General features: G+C 38.1%; 1 protein-coding gene across 9 annotated transcripts in view; it reads right to left on the bottom strand.

The window, feature by feature from the left end:
* Window positions 1-17,014, bottom strand: part of Abl (tyrosine-protein kinase Abl) — a 301,976-nt gene that overhangs the window by 60,252 nt on the left and 224,710 nt on the right. The gene's annotated exons all lie outside the window — the stretch shown is intronic.

The raw sequence follows: 17,014 nt of genomic DNA, 5'->3' as shown, positions 1-17,014 counted from the left end.
GGAACCGAAACAAGTCCTTTGCGCAAGTGGTGAGTGGAGGGGGCCAGTCCAATGACAGCTGTGGGGGGAAAGCATTGATTGAAGATAAGCGTCTAAAATGCCACCCCTACCTATCACCTTCCGTCACGTGCATCTTACCCCTTAGCGGCCGTGAGCCGATGCAGCCCGCAATACACTCCCGCAATGATAGACTCCGCCCATTCGCTTGTCATAGGCTCCACCCAAATGCGTCGATTTACTTCACAGATTCCAGAAATGGAGTATAGGGAAATTTTTAGAATTTTTAAAAATTGATTTAACAAAAATTTAAAATTTAAATTAATGATAAAAATTCTAAAAAAATATATATTCTTAGGCCACCTACAAAGATTTAATGTGGATCAACATCCAGTTCAATTATTTTGACTAAATCATTGTTTTTGTAACATGTATCACAATGAAGAAGTGAAAAAAATGTATCTCCTTTTGCGTTTAATTTAGTATATAAACTATTAAGGGTATATGTACGTGAACGATCACAAATATTATCAGAAAATGCAGATTCTAAATTTTTAAAATTTTATAAGAAAATGAACTTAGAATTGGACAAAAATTACAAGGTACCACAACAAGACTTATTAGAACTTACATATCTGACGTCGACGTGGTTGGCGAGTTGGTATAGCGCTGGCCTTCTATGCCCAAGATTGCGGGTTCGATCCCGGGCCAGGTCGATGGCATTTAAGTGTGCTTAAATGCGACAGGCTCATGTTAGTAGATTTACTGGCATGTAAAAGAACTCCTGCGGGACAAAATTCCGGCACATCCGGCGACGCTGATATAACCTCTGCAGTTGCGAGCGTCGTTAAATAAATCATAGCATTTACATATCTGACAAAAGTATAAAAAAGGTTACTAATAATATTTTTCAAACAAGTTTTTATCAGAGTATGAAAAAAAAATTCTGCAGTTACATAATTTGTTATGGTCTCTCTGATATCTTTAATATTTTTCCTGCATGTAATAAACACTTATTTCTGAACAGTAGACTACCCTCAGACATATAGAGTTGTTTATTTTAATACAATTAATTTTTTTTATTTGTCCTATATAAAATATATTAAAATTTATGTAATGTTTTGTGACCTAATTTTTCTATTTTCAAAGAAATGAGAATTATTGTAGACTACCTTTTGCATAAATTCGTGTTAAATCAGTGTACAAAATTTCAGAATTCTATCTCTAATGGTTGTGGAGTTATGAAATAATATGTTTGAAAACTTTCAAATTTTGGAAAATTTAATTTAAAGTAAAAAGTGAATTCTTAAAAATAGTATTAGTAACATTTTTTTAATCTTTTATCAGATATTTAATTTCTAATAAGTCTTGTTGTGGTATCTTGTAATTTTTGTCCAATTGTGAGTTCATTTCATTATAAAATTTTAGAAATTTAGAGCCTGCATTTTCTGATAATAATTGTGGTCATTCACGTACACCCTTAATAGTTTATATACTAAATTAAAGGCCAAAAGCTGCACCATTAGTAAGCTTATACAAAATTTCATTTAATTATGTTGTATGGTACTGAACTTCTTAAGGTCTGACTGAAATGTACGCTCGAGCGGTGTCGAGAGGTGTATAAGCCCCTTAAAATGCCACGCCAAACGTCTGCAATGTATTTTATATCCGTCCCAAATGAACAATTAATTACGTGATAAATGGTTCGATTATTACAGAGGTTGTCGAAAAGCAATGTATGTGTGTGACTGTGGCACTTTTATACCACGCTACCAGTTTCCTATAATGAGATCTTGTTATCGCAATGAGAAAAATGTGATCGCAAAGGATTATATAAGTAATTCGGCAATGAGATTCATATGTCGAAACAACAGAACATCGCAAGACGGAATTTCCATCGCTTCGAGCGAAATTCTCTTGAGAACAAACGACAGTCATGCACTTCAGAGCACATGGGACAGAAGTTCAACTACTTTCTGACTAACTTCAAGCGATTTTCTTGTTATTTCGATAGGCAAATGCCTTCAACTACAGAGATTGTTCAGCGTCGAAACTTGACAAGAAATGGCCGGCAAAGTATGTCTGACGCCTATAATCAGGGACAGGGTTTTTTTACGTTCCGCAAATTCATTTCCCTTCCGGAAGATGGTATGTTAAAGATTACACATTAAAACTCAAAAGTCTTCTACTGGGTTTGAACAAAGGAATTTGACCCAACTGCTAATAAGGTACCCACTACACCATCGATAACTACTCCACAGATCAGAAGAAACTCATCTTAAAAGAACCTGTTAGTGTTTCTCACCACTCTCCCTATTTATTTGGAAAGCAGTTCAGTCTATTCTGAGTAATCTTCCATCAGGTAACATCATAACATCTCCTCAACGACGCTATAAAAACTGTCCTGTTAAAACAGTCTTTAAATATAATGTAAATTAACTACCCTCAATTCAGGATCAAACATTTCATGTAGATTTCTTAACGCCTATTTTAAATGCCATAATCTAAAACAAGGTATGTCAAAGCGCCTGTATTACGTGCTCATACTACAAGCAATACAAATTCAACAAGGTTCACTTTTTAGCAAAATAAAGTACAATCATCGCTTTTAAGGAAATGTAATGCGGGTTCTTGACAGCACGCAGTGCAGGCGCTTTGACATCCCTGCGCGCGATAGAGTCACGCTGCAAGCCGAAAGGTAGTGGGTTCTATTCCCGATGGGGTGATGAATTTTCTCCTTTGATCTAATTCTTTTGGTCACACTATGGCCCTGGGGTTTAATCAGCCTCTAACAGAAATGATTACAAGGAGTATTTCCTTGGGGGTAAAAGCGGCGGGCATATAAGACCGACATACTACTACTGCCATTAATGTCGACTGTCTATACAGGTGGGAGCCTTAACCTATGGGCCTACATTGCCTGTAATGGGAATGACAAAAATAGCCTACCACAATACATTTCAGAATGAAATACGTATACATGGTGGAAGTCATATAGGTGTGGAGATTGAAGGGACCAATAAAATATATCAAAATAAATAAAAAAAACTATTGTACTTGTTTTATAAAGTATATGGTTAATTCGAGAATTAGGCTGGAATTCAGCGCAGTTTGGTAACAACGCATCGCCGGCTCACACACAAATACACACGAACTCAGGTCTGAATGGCAGCATTCCGTCTCTTAGTCACCGCAGTAGCATTGCCAGACTTGTGATGGCAAGAAAAAAAAGTTATGTTTTATTTAACGACGCTCGCAACTGCAGAGGTTATATCAGCGTCGCCGGATGTGCCGGAATTTTGTCCCGCAGGAGTTCTTTTACATGCCAGTAAATCTACTGACATGAGCCTGTCACATTTAAGCACACTTAAATGCCAGCGACCTGGCCCGGGATCGAACCCTCAACCTTGGGCATAGAAGGCCAGCGCTATACCAACCTGCCAACCAGGTCGACCTGATGGCAAGATATAACGATATGTGTTTTTATTTAATTTGCAAGAAAACCATTTTATTTAAAAACTGCAAAAGGAAAAATCATTGCAGGGATCTATTCCACAAAGATACGGTGTTGTACATTACAAGCAAACTGTCTATAGTAACTAGTTAAAATACTAGAGTTTCTGTTCCACAAAACACTTTTCTACAGTAGTACTTTACCACTCTGTATTTACAAGTTGCCAAGGACGTTTCATGATTGTTGTTGTTTAGTCAACTGTCTGAAGACAGGTCTGAACCTCACAAGTGATACCAATAAGGCATTATTTATGAGGCAACTAGCTAGGAGATAATGGGGTAGGGTGGCCAGTTCCTTTCCCCCTCCATTGCATACATCGCTGATTAGCTACATGTTACACTAATCAGACTTCAGATGCATACAAACAATTGTTCTTCCTCTGACACCTATCGTCAAGTGAGATGTACTGCCTGATAATAGATGTACATATCAGCCAGAACCTCAATCAGAGAATAGTTTCATGATTGTATTCATGAATGTAATTATTTTTGTTTCTGGGATATGATGATAGAGAGTGGATTAATCTTGCACAGAATAGGGACCGATGGCGGGCTTATGTAAGGACGGCAATGAACCTTCGGGTTCCTTAAAAGCCTTTTGTAAGTAAGTATTATACTTAATATGTATTTTTGTAGTTTCCTGATTATAATAATTGTAATAAATGTTTATTTAAATGTGAAAAAAAATCATCTGATACCTCTGATGGTGCTAAATAGGAAATACCAAAAAATAAAACTTTTAACCACAAAAAAAATGATTGAGGAAAAAATCCCAACCAGGTAACTTGTCTCAACCTGGATTTGAACCCAGGTCCACTCGTTTCACTGTCAGTCATGCTAACCGTTACTCCACAATAAATCATTATAATAAAAACTATATTGTTAGGAAAAAGTAACTTCAGTCAGAACGATTCCTAAGGTGGCAACCAAACTACAGTAAATAAAAGAGGGACATTTCGAATTTTTCAAATGACATGATGAAATGGGAGCATATAAAACATCCAAACATCATCAATTCTAATTACGCACCAAATATCTATGATGCTTCGAATTACTCATAAATCATACGATTCCCCACGCTTCAGCAGTACAGGGAATGTCTACAAACGAAATTTATGCCACACAACCCCCATTACATGCGCCGAATTCGTACCCTCAAGCCACGCGCCCAACTTCTCAACAATAACTCCAGCTACAAGTTCAAATTATTGATCCTGTAATTACATTCTCTGAATAACGCCACGTGGATGAAAAACACTAACTACAATAACTTATTATACTTGCGACTAGCTGGAGAGACATGCTTTCATTTATGAAAAAACAACTCATCAATAGTGCCGAGTGGTGACGTCTCCCAACAGCTGGGACGAGTTGCACTGCGCATGCACGAAGAAAGAAACAACGTTCGTCTGAGGGAATAAATCTCCATTACGTCGAACACCGCAACGATTGCTTCCAATGTGGCCAACTCCCACATCGAAAGGAGCAACAATGGACAAATGAGTGTTCTATCCAGTGTTGTCTTAGGAAGACTCCCTCAAACACACACAAAGAAGTCCGTATTTGGTCCAAAACATCGCTAATAATGTAACATTACAAAACCAGAAAAATCTATTAAGCAGTCTAAATATCGGTCCAAAACATCGCTAATAATGTAACATTACAATACCAGAAACATCTATTAAGTAGTCGAAATATTGGTCCAAAACATCGCTAATAATGTAACATTACAATACCAGAAAAATCTATTAAGCAGTCAAAATATCGGTCCAAAACATCGCTAATAATGTAACATTACAATACCAGAAACATCTATTAAGCAGTCGAAATATCGGTCCAAAACATCGCTAATAATGTAACATTACAATACCAGAAAAATCTATTAAGCAGTCGAAATATCGGTCCAAAACATCGCTAATAATGTAGCATTACAATACCAGAAAAATCTATTAAGCGGTCGAAATATTTTCTAAGTCAATTAAAAAAAACGAGTTTCACAAAACAGACACATACTTTCTCACTAATCATTTTCTTTAACACGTTGCTAATGATTTAAACAGTGTATTCCAGAAACGCCTTCTACATTATTCGAATAGGCAACCCAAATCACACCATAAGGGATGGGTAAAATTTCTGGTTTAACGACTTATAATTCTAAAAAGAAAATAAACCTTAATTGAATATAACTTTCATCACTCTTGATACTCCTTCAAAATGCATCTAATACGACACGCAAACAATGTGAGTATACTAAGCTGCAACTTCAAGGTATGGACGGCGTTCTGGGACATGCTTTATAATTGAATAATTTATTTTAGAAAGGGCACAAGTCACATTTTTGTGGAAATTGATGTTTTGTTGTTATTGGAGTTTAGAAAGGACATATTCCTAACTCGACTCATTTATTTCTATGGAGGCTAGAAAAATACGTTTGAGAAAGGGCACATAATCTGGATATGTGCCCTTTCTTCACTAAACTGACTGTAATTAATATTTTTTGTAGGTTATTTTACGACGCTGTATCAACATCTCAGGTTATTTAGCGTCTGAATGATATGAAGGTGATAATGACAGTGAAATGAGTCCGGGGTCCAGCACCGAAAGTTACCCAGCATTTGCTCATACTGGGTTGAGGGAAAACCCCGGAAAAAACCTCAACCAGGTAACTTGCCCCGACCGGGAATCGAACCCAGGCCACCTGGTTTCGCGACCAGACGCGCTAGCCGTTACTCTTCAGGTGTGGACGTAATTAATATTCGCTCAAAAAAGTTATTAAATAGGCTATGTAAGTGAAGAGGCAAAGTCTCGGGATCTCCAGATCTGAAAGCCAGAGCACCAGACCACGGAGGCAGTCAAGATTGTTTCTAATCAACAAATTATTTCACATGTGAAGTAACGAGCTATTTCTGACAGTTGCTAAAAGTTTGATAAACGATATCTTACACAATGATCTAGGATAAGATAAATGATTTTTAAATTGCTTTATATTGCGGCAAAGTTTCATTTCATTATCTTCAGTAGACTTAAAAATTGAAAAGGTTTAAAAGGTTTTATACTCGAAGCAAGCCTCTAACAACCCAGTTTCCTCTAATGAAACAGATAGTCTACGAGCAGAACCGGTAACTACGGAAATATATTTCAGTGCGCTTGTTAACTTGCTTGCATGGAGTAGACCCCAGGGCTTGTTATCGTGTTTCCCACTGAAACATAAGCCATTTCCACTGCAAAAAAGTCATCAAGTGAGAGTGGGGGGGGGGGGGTGGAATCCGACTGCTGACTCAGGTCAGACAGATCAATGGATATCGGCCGGCGGTCGGAACAAGTGGAGGAGCCGCAGACGGCTGCCCAGCTGACGGATTCACATCAAAGAGACCGGGGGTTCAAATTCCCGCAGCATCCATGTCTGATAAGGAAACCTGTAGATACGGAACGATTTTATACATGAAAACGAGTTATACTGGGTGTTCATTTCAAAGTGTGTCATGACGTCACTGTTGTGAGTCAGCGATTTGAAGCGAGTTTCAGCTTTTATGTCAGAGAAGTTGCCTATTAATCAAGGCGTTCAATCTGAACTTGAGAACGTGTACGGTATAACTTGAATGTCGTAGCAACAGATGGCGGTCTGTAAAGTCTGTGTGCTACCATAACCTCTTTCGAACTGTGTTTTGCGCGGGCAAGTCGTACGCAGGGTATTTGTTATCATCGATTGCGTACGGCAACATTCCACAACACAAATCAAAATGCTCCGTGTCCATGTTGACCGTCCAAGTTAACAAATACGTAAGTAATCGTCTTAACCCTCTCCCCATATCCCGACAGTAAGGAAAAAAAACTCACTTCAGTACGTGTTTCCAAACAGTTCACATTCTTGCCACTACTGGCGTTACCGTACGTATCGGTAAGTAATCTTCAGAATGAACGCCGTACTTGCTAGGCAACTTCTCTCGCATTTAGGTAATACGCCTATGCGGAAGTGTAGAAAGATTGAATTCTCTAGGCTCATCGGCTAGCCACATGACGACATACAGCGAGCCATGACACACTTTGAACTGAACACCCAGTATAACCGGAAACTTCCGTAACGCGTAAACGGAATAGTTTTAAAGAGCCACTGGTTTGCTGTTGTCTGAATAAAGGCTGGTTCACAATAAACCTGGAACGAAAACGGCAACGAGAACGAGAACGGAAATTATGTTAAAATAAATGTATTTAAATGTGAGCATTCACAATAGTTAATTGTGAATCCTCACATTTGAATACGTTAATTTTAACATTTTTTCTCGTTCCTGTTCCCGGTTTATTGTGAACCAGCCCTAAGAAGGACATTTGCAAATCAAGCTCTCAGGTATAACTCCCTGTAAAGTTGAATAATTTTTCCCTCAAAATTATTCAAATTAACTTTACAGGGAGTTATACCTGAGAGCTTGATTTGCATAATACACGTCACTGTTCGTTAACAGAAAACCACAATTTAAGTCACACAAAGTTAGTGTGCACTCAATGTTGGTTGCTTGACGGTTGTCAGTCCACTTTGAGGTCTGTGGATATAGACGGAAAAGTTGGATCGGTGTCGGGTAGAGTTCCCGGGTAGCTCAGTTGGTAGAGCATTGTGTACGTTTAACCAAAGGTCCCGGGTTCGATGCCCGGCCCGGAACAATTTTTCCCTCAAAATTATTCAAGAAGGACATTTGTTTTAAGTTAATGGCACAACTACAGAGAAGGCATTACGAAATTTCCAGACTCTATAAATATATATTTTCTCCCATGTACTAAAGTCTGATTAGTGTAATTATATTACTATAGTCCCGTCGCTCTTATTTCCGGTAGCCAATCACGTTGCAGGTCGGCTACATTTAAAAGCGTGCGTGTTGTGATTTGTTGATGATGACGTTATGCATTTCCTAAGGCTCGATAAATACTTAATATAATCGCCCGCCATTTTTGTTCTTTCGTTGGCGTTCCCAGAAAGCTCACGAGGACGTTATTTGCCGCTCAATTACAGTGCGTTTGATTTATTATCATAGGAGCTACAACATGATAATGTTTAACTGTGCGGCAAATAGATTCCTCGTCTGGTAGCTTGGCAACGAAAGAACAAAAATGGCGAACGATACTACCTACCTAGACTTTATAGAGCCTTCACTTCCTAAGACGTAAGCAAAGAGGAGGAGTCACGCCGGGAATTACAGCGTCACGACTTTTTTTTATAGTGAGCGATGTGTGCAATGGAGGGGGGAAAGGAACTGGCCACAGTACCCCATTATCTCCTAACCTAGCTGCCTCATGAGTGATGCCTGATTGGTATCTTCGGACAGCTGACTAACCAAATATCACTTCAACATTGTATATATGGATAGGTCTATATACTTTCTGCACATTCAAAAGACATCCAGTGTTATGTTACGTCTTCGTTCCTTTGTTATTATTATTATTATTATTATTATTATTATTATTATTATTATTATTATTATTATTATTATTATTATTATTATTAATCCGTGGCGCTACAGCCCATGAAGGGCCCAGACCGACCAGCCGGCTGCTGGCCTCACGTCCACATGCCGAAGCAGAGCTGGACGATCATCCAACCAGAGTGGAGGTATCGTGTGGTTAGCACGATGAGCCCCCCAGCCGTTATAGCTGGCTTTCGCAACCGGATTTCGCTACCTATCGTAGCTTCCCAAGTGCATCACGATGCTGAGTGGGCACCGGTCCCATACAGTGGCCGAAATTTCATGAAAAAAAAATTTCTCCCATGAGGACTGGAACTAGCGCGCATTCCGTAATGCGAGTCTTAGGCAGGATGCCTTAGACCACGACGCCACGGCGCGAGACATTATTATCATTATTATTATTATTATCATCATCATCAAAAAGGATATTCCCTACTAAATTTCCATTTTCAGCATTTCATCTCTCGTAGGTTGGTGGATCTGATGTTACATGCGCTCTGCAATAAAATTATTGTCAAGAATGACGTAAGATGTTTAGTTCAGTATTTCACCGATACGGCTGAACGTCTGGTAGCACTATACGTAACTACTATTTAAAATCGGATAGTAATCTGGAAGTTTTTACCATAAAATACCCAAAGAAACAATTATTCCTGAAATGTGGTTCAAACTCTGCGAATCAGCTTATGTATAACCGTTGTATATCACCACTAAAATGTTCACAATGTTTGATTTTGGGATGGCAAGGCATGCGATGTCAGTGATGACAGAAGAATTGCTACAACTAAAAGTGAGTGTAAGTCTCAAAATCTAATTTCGAGCAATTCAATTTTTCCCCCCTCTCACTGGCGTCACACGCACAATTTTACGCAAAATCTGTCCAATGCAAGGTCAGACAGACAAGACAATAATGAACACTTCACCCCTGTCAGGAAGGCATCGCACGGTTCATCAACCACATGCACTCAGCTAAATTAAAACAAGAAACAGAAGATGGAGTTCGGATGCTGACGGGGGGGGGGGGGGGAGACGAGTTGATTATTAGCCATATCCTGTTTATGGGGCGCTGAGCCTTCTAGCACAGCTGCTGTCTGTCTTGATAGCAGCACAATCAACCGGCCCCATTCAACGTGTATAGGTAAGCTGTTCAAATACGCTTTCCAACTAGATGTTATTAAAAAAACTGTGGGATCATCACATTAAAACTATGGAGCAAAAAAAATGAAAGAACTGCAAGGAGACTTCACTAATATACTAGGGCATTCAATAAGTAATGACAATAATACCACAGCCTAGTATATACAGTCACGAAGCTCAATATGTAGGAAACATGCATCCATTGATAGTTGCTAACCACTAGGATCGCTACTATCGCCCCATTACAGACAATGCGAAATCGTACCGGCACAGTCTATTGTTCCTAGTACCCTCACAACTCAAGCTTCGTGACTGTATATACTAGACTGTGATAATACTGTAAATTAGCGCTCCTAGCGGTTAGCATTGGAATGTTTCAGTACGTAATAGAGAAGCGATTATTGCATAAAAGTGGAATATTAAAAGTCAATAAGTAATTATATTTTATGAATACAGAGACTGTTTCTGATTTGTGATAAGTAATACCGCCCTAAAAATGTTCAGTAGGTATGAACAAAGATGTTTCATAAAATACAAGTTGCAAGAAGAAAAAATGCAATCAGTGTTTTACGGCATTACAAGAAGCTTGTGAGAGAGAAGTCCTACCATACCGAACTATTGGAAGCGAGGCATTCGCTTGCAATGAAGCTTTAGACAGATCAGTGAGATAGAGATCCAGAAATGACGCTGTAAATGATGTCCGCCATCTTCCAAGGATTCGCGAAAGTATTGCTGACATGGCAGGAGACTATATTTGAAGTGTGTAGTGCTCAAAGTAACAAACATTTATTTAGTGTGAAACAGCAACTATGTATACAAATCTAGCTTTCAAGTATAGCTCCCTGTGAAGCTGATTTGAATAATTTCAAGGGAAAAATTGTTCCGGAAACAGGTATCGAATCCAGGACCTTTGTGTGTGACTTGAATTGTGGTTTTCAGAGTTCGTCCGCACTCAATGTTGGTTGCTTGACGATTGTCAGCCCACTTTGATATCTGTGGATATAAAGGGAGAAATGAGTCGGGGTCTGATAGAGTTCCTGGGTAGCTCAGTTAGTATAGCCTTGGTGCGTTTAGCCAAAGGTCCCGGATTCGATACCGGCACCGGAACATTTTTCCCTTGAAATTATCCAGTAACTATGTATGTTGTCATTACTTTTCGAATGCCCTAGTATTATAAATAACAGAGGATCCAATAGGAATTTAACTCAGGGAAGTCCACAATGTTCCACTACTACCGATGTTGTTGAACGTTCATTAAGTCAGTCAATGAGAAGGAAAAATAATACTCATTTGAAAATCCTGTCGAATGAGTCTTAATTTTGGAGACTTTGGCGTTTGAATTTCCTTATAGCCCTTACGGAGCACTAGGACTGAGTTTTGAAATTGTTACAAATTTAATCCAATTTATTTCAATTTTGAACTGTTTTTTAATAAGCATTAAGAATAAGGTGTGTGCAAATTTGAAACCCAATCGGACTGCTAGTTTCGAAGTTAATTTTATTTTAATTAGGCAAATTAGTGATCTAATCAAAACGTTGCATGTGCATTACATTTAAATACTGCAAGTTAATATATTTGTCATACGAATCCTGATTCACGGGCAATACTTTTAAATTTGAGAAATTCATGATATCTGGGCTAGTTTAGGCACAATCAATTTTTTAATATCAGACAATTATTTTTATTCATATCTTTTATTTACAAAATATTTTTTGCTCCTAATTTTCAAGATACTTAATTTCAAATTTCTCAACATTTTATCTCAGATAAAATAGGCCTACGCATGGACACGTACGGATGAATTTTGATAAAACCGCATGTGCATGAAGCATTTTGAATATAAAAAATATAGTTTCGAGAAAAGGGCAAATTTGTGAAAAGGGATACAACAGTGACACATGGATCAGGCCTACATAAAAATCTCTTCTGTACCTCAAATAAGACAGAGGCAAAAAACCTCTCATTGTCATCTCCGTAAGTGCCCAACGAACATTTTCGTACTAAAAACAGGAAATTCATTCTTTTGACAATTTTTTGCAAAAACTCAGTCCTAGTGTCTCTTAAGGGGGCCTGGTCCTAAAATATGACCAAAGTTGTTAAAATAATACGTTATTTTTTACAAATCTACGAAAAAATTGTTGGACTTTATTTTACCAAAAAAAAAAAAAACGTAACTTTTTGGCATTGTCGATCTTTTCAAGTCCCTCAGCAGCCATATTTAACTGCAGGATGCTCGCCGAGATTTAAAAACTCGCACCGTACTGGCGTGCCCATTGCTGGCACTCTCCCCCCCCCCCCAACATTTTCCAGTCTAATGTTCCAATGTGCACAAATTTTGCTTCATTTACACAAAATTTTTCCTTTATGTCAGGAATGAACCAATAAGAAAAATTTAGTAATTTTTTGTGATATATTAAGATTTATATGTTTTGTAAACATTAAAATATAAAAAAGAGACGTAACATAAATGAGTAAATTTTTAATTATTTTAGTCTGAGATATTCTCCACAAAACGAAAACAATTAGTAAGTTCTAAGTGTGTGTGTGTGTGTGTGTGTGTGTGTGTGTGTGTGTGTGTGTGTGTGTGTGTGTGTGTGTGTATCTGTAAAGTAACTTCTATAATAATTTTGAATGTTTAGAACCAAATTTACGGCTGCTGGAGCATTTTCAATCCGCTACTGTTAAAAAATACTAAAATATCAACAACATGAGTAACAATATAGTAGAAACCTAAAAGTGCCTGATAAAACGTTTCTAAAGATATGTTAAAATTTATAGGATTTATATTTCAACATCTATATGGAAGATTTAATAAAGAACTATTTTCCATGCACTCTACCACTGAGCTAAGGAAAAGTACGTCAGCTGTATTACAACAGAAAATAGTTAATCAGTTTTTTTAATATGCCATCACAACTTGACAACACTGTACGAAGGACAATGCGACCAATAGCTTGCTATAATCACATCGCAGTCTGTGTAATTAGGCATTCGTGTTGGTAGTTTAACTCCCCAAGGAAACCGAAGTTTCACCACAGGTGAGAAGCAAGTAACAGGCCTTGCCGACGCTTCCAAGAAACGTTGTGCGTGTTCCCGCAGCACTGCGTGGTGTGAACAGGCCTTCGTCACGTGCTCCGTCTCATTCACCCTCGACGCGACGGTAGCCGTCACCATGTTCCTCTGCGTCCGACCCTCGTATTTTCTCATTTGATGGCTGTTTCGTCATTACGTAAAATATCATCAGGCAGGCTGTGGTCGACTTCATCCTTCCGTAGAATTCAAGATCCTGCGGTGTAGTAGTTTCCCGCTCTTGGTGGTCTTGTGGTTATCGTAATTGCTATTGAATTCCGAAGTTCGTGGGTTAAAATCTGATCAATAGAGGTGGTTTCTATGGCTTGATTCCTTTGCAAGAAAGTGAAGGTATAAATATCGAGTTGCAGAATGGGAGTAATGCAGTGTCATTAATCCAAGTACTCGTATACTACTCACCTTAAGGGGAGATGGTTGTTTGTGTGAAAAATGAGAAAAAAAATGCCTGAAAGCAGCCCGGCATAGATTTAGTTCTAATGAACATAGATTTTTTAAAATGTTTATACTTGAGCTTTTGGCTATTGAATGCACCTAGAATAGGTAGCTTCCATTTAGTTCTTTGTAAGACAGAAATATATACATTTTTAAATATTAAAAGTTTTTGTTTCAGAGTGTCGTTACACAAAATGACACTGTTGCACGTTTCTCAGAAACCAATTATTTTAGGATTATGAAATTTTCAAGGTATGTTTTTATTTTTTATTTATTTTATTAGGTTATTTTACGACGCTTTATCAACATCTAGGTTATTTAGCGTCTGAATGATATGAAGGTGATAATGCCGGTGAAATGAGTCCGGAGTCCAGCACCGAAAGTTACCCAGCATTTGCTCGTATTGAGTTGAGGGAAAACCCCGGAAAAAACCTCAACCAGGTAACTTGCCCCGACCGGGATTCGAACCCGGGCCACCTGGTTTCGCAGCCAGACGCGCTGACCGTTACTCCACAGGTGTGGACAAGGTATGTTAATAGATAGGCCCTACAATATATTAGTCATATTCGTGCAATTATTTTAGGATTATGAAATTTTCAGGATGTGTAGTTCTAATCCCCTGGCAGAGGGGAAGAGAAGGCCTGATGGCTTTATCTCTACCAGGTTAAATAAATAAATAAATAAATAAATAAATAAATAAATAATAAATAAATAAATAAATAAATACATGTATTAGTCATATTCGTGCAATTATTCTAGGATTATGAAATTTTCAGGGTATGTAGTTGTAATCCCCTGGTAGAGGGGAAGAGAAGGCCTGATGGCCTTATCTCTACCAGGATAAATAAATAAATAAATAAAATATAGATACATATTAGCCATATTCGTGCAATTATTTTAGGATTGTGAAATTTTCAGGGTATTAATAGATACAATAAGTTAGTCTTATTCGTGCAATTATTTTAAGGTAACCCAAAAAATGTCTGATTTATGCCAATTTTTCTAGTTGGGAAAAATAATTTTTTTCAACAACAAATTTCTTTACAGCCTTAGTACCGGAATAATGGACATATTAAAACGATATTACATGGCTTTACTTTAGTTTCCTCTGACAACAAGTTGTTAAAATTGCGTTACCATCAGAACTATAGAAAATTAATGAAGTGCACCAATGTTATGTTGCGTAACGATACTCTAAAAAAAGACCTTCAATATTAAAAAAAAAAATTCTGTCTTACAAAGGACTAGACCGAAATTATTCTGGGTTCATTCAATAGCCAAGAGCTCCAACATTCGCCACAAAAAATTTCAAAAAGCTATGTTCATTAGAACCAAATCTATGCTGGGCTGCTTTCAGGCAATTTTTTTTCTCATTTTTCACACACCTTAACAACCTTAAGGGGAAATCTCTGTCCGCATGCACTGTTATATTCAATTGATCACAGATCCCATTGTCTTTCCCGTGAGGCATCTGCATCTGTAACGTCACAGGGAGAGGTCATCACACCTACAATCATTGCCGAACCGGCATTTGTTCGGTTCCGTGATTGTCTTCTCACTGGTAAAGGTATCTCTAGAAACATTGCAGTTCGGAAAATGGTGCCGGTACCTATCGACGTCGGCTGAAGACACTTCAGCTCAAAATGTGTGGGATTCCTTGTACTTTCACAAGATACCTAGCAGTTTTGTCAATGGATCGTCATATTTAGCTGTCACAGTACGCATTCATGTCTGAGCAGACATAGCAAACTTTTTATCCACCCAACTGGAGTGAAACATGACGTCACCAAATGCACGTAATGCAATGTCTCATGATTGACCGTCTGTCTACAGCAGGCATGTTCATAATGGGTATTTCTAGACTTCAAATGAGGTGCAGGCACACGCTTAAAAGATATTCTGTGTCACTGTTGCACCTCGTTTAAAGGTTAGAATTGCCAGCGCTGAATATGCTTGGTCTACAGTATAGGCTAGATATCTCGGCGTAAAGAACTTAGTACGATATTAGGGCCTGTATTTTATATTTTGCGGTTTATTTTTCTGTTTTCAAATAAAAATTTCTGACTGCCTCCGTGGTCTGTTGGCCAGCATGCTGGCTTCCAGATCAGGAGGTCCCGGGTTCGATTCCCGGGCTCCGCGCTCGGTGAATTTTTCTTGAAGAAGAAGAATTCCCTGGGTGTCGAGTCTGGAAATTTGTATGAATGTGAGTGTGATTGTGAGTGTGCCGGGTTAATATTAATTAACCAATCATCACAAAATATAAAAATACATCAGGACTGTCGCTGGGCAGTAACCTGAACACACGTTTCAATGTCACATTGTTGGCAAGCAACTCCATCTGTTAGCACAATCATAAAGCATCTAATAAATGCTATAGAGTTACCAACAACGAACAGAAAAATAAAAAAAAAATAAAAAATTTATAATAAATGCACAATAAATAATACTCTACATCTTAATTTCAAATATATTTATCGTAAGACTATATCATTCATGTCACCACTATTAATGGTAACCATCAAATTACGAAGGACTAAAAATTATTTTTCATTTCCATTTTACCGTATTTCTTATCAGTGAACACATTTAAGTTTTAAAATATGAGTAGAGTCAAAAATGGACTCAACTCTGCCTGCCGCTACCGTGCCATTTAGGCAACTTCTCTGCCTACCCTTCGTGGCAGATAGTATATGTTCTCAGGCGCATATGACAGATGCCCTGCAGCTGTGTTGTGGCTAATATAGCATACAGCTAGTTCAGCCCTGGGCATAAAGGGGAAGTGAAAGGCAGCGAAGATTCTCCCACCCATGTCCTTTTCGCTTATACCGCCTTAGAAACAAAGCACAGTAAGGCACTGTGCATCAGTGGCAGACTTTAGGCGACCAACGAGAGCGGAAAGTTCGTAAAAGCTATAATGCCTCCCTCATACAATCCGTCACTGAGCAATGTTTACCTTCCTATCTACTCGAAGCATTACTGTCTCAGCTGTGGAAGTTCGACTGGGGAGTTACGAGGTAGTCTGCAGTAACTCGATTAAAGTATTAAGGCCCATTCACAATGAAAATTAAACATAACCGTAACATAAACATAAGGTACCAAATGGGATCATTCACAATTATTCACATAAACACTGACGTTAACATTACCGTAAGACGTTACGTGATTTGCAAACAACACAATCATGGAGCGCTGAAGTATACGACAGAATATGAGGAAATGACGTCGTTGTTATGTCTCCATGGTTACCAAGTATCTTTGCTGTTATATTTATGTTCCTATCGTGAATGATGATATGACTTCTTGATTTTACCGTAACGTTTACATTCTTAAGTTAACACTTACGTTATGTTTAATTTTCATTGTGAATGAGCCTTTAGTGCCCAGGCCTGAGC

The sequence above is a fragment of the Periplaneta americana genome, chromosome 7 (assembly GCF_040183065.1).
Source record: "Periplaneta americana isolate PAMFEO1 chromosome 7, P.americana_PAMFEO1_priV1, whole genome shotgun sequence".
In the NCBI taxonomy this organism is placed as follows: domain Eukaryota; kingdom Metazoa; phylum Arthropoda; class Insecta; order Blattodea; family Blattidae; genus Periplaneta; species Periplaneta americana.
This window is presented reverse-complemented; position numbering and strand designations above follow the sequence as displayed.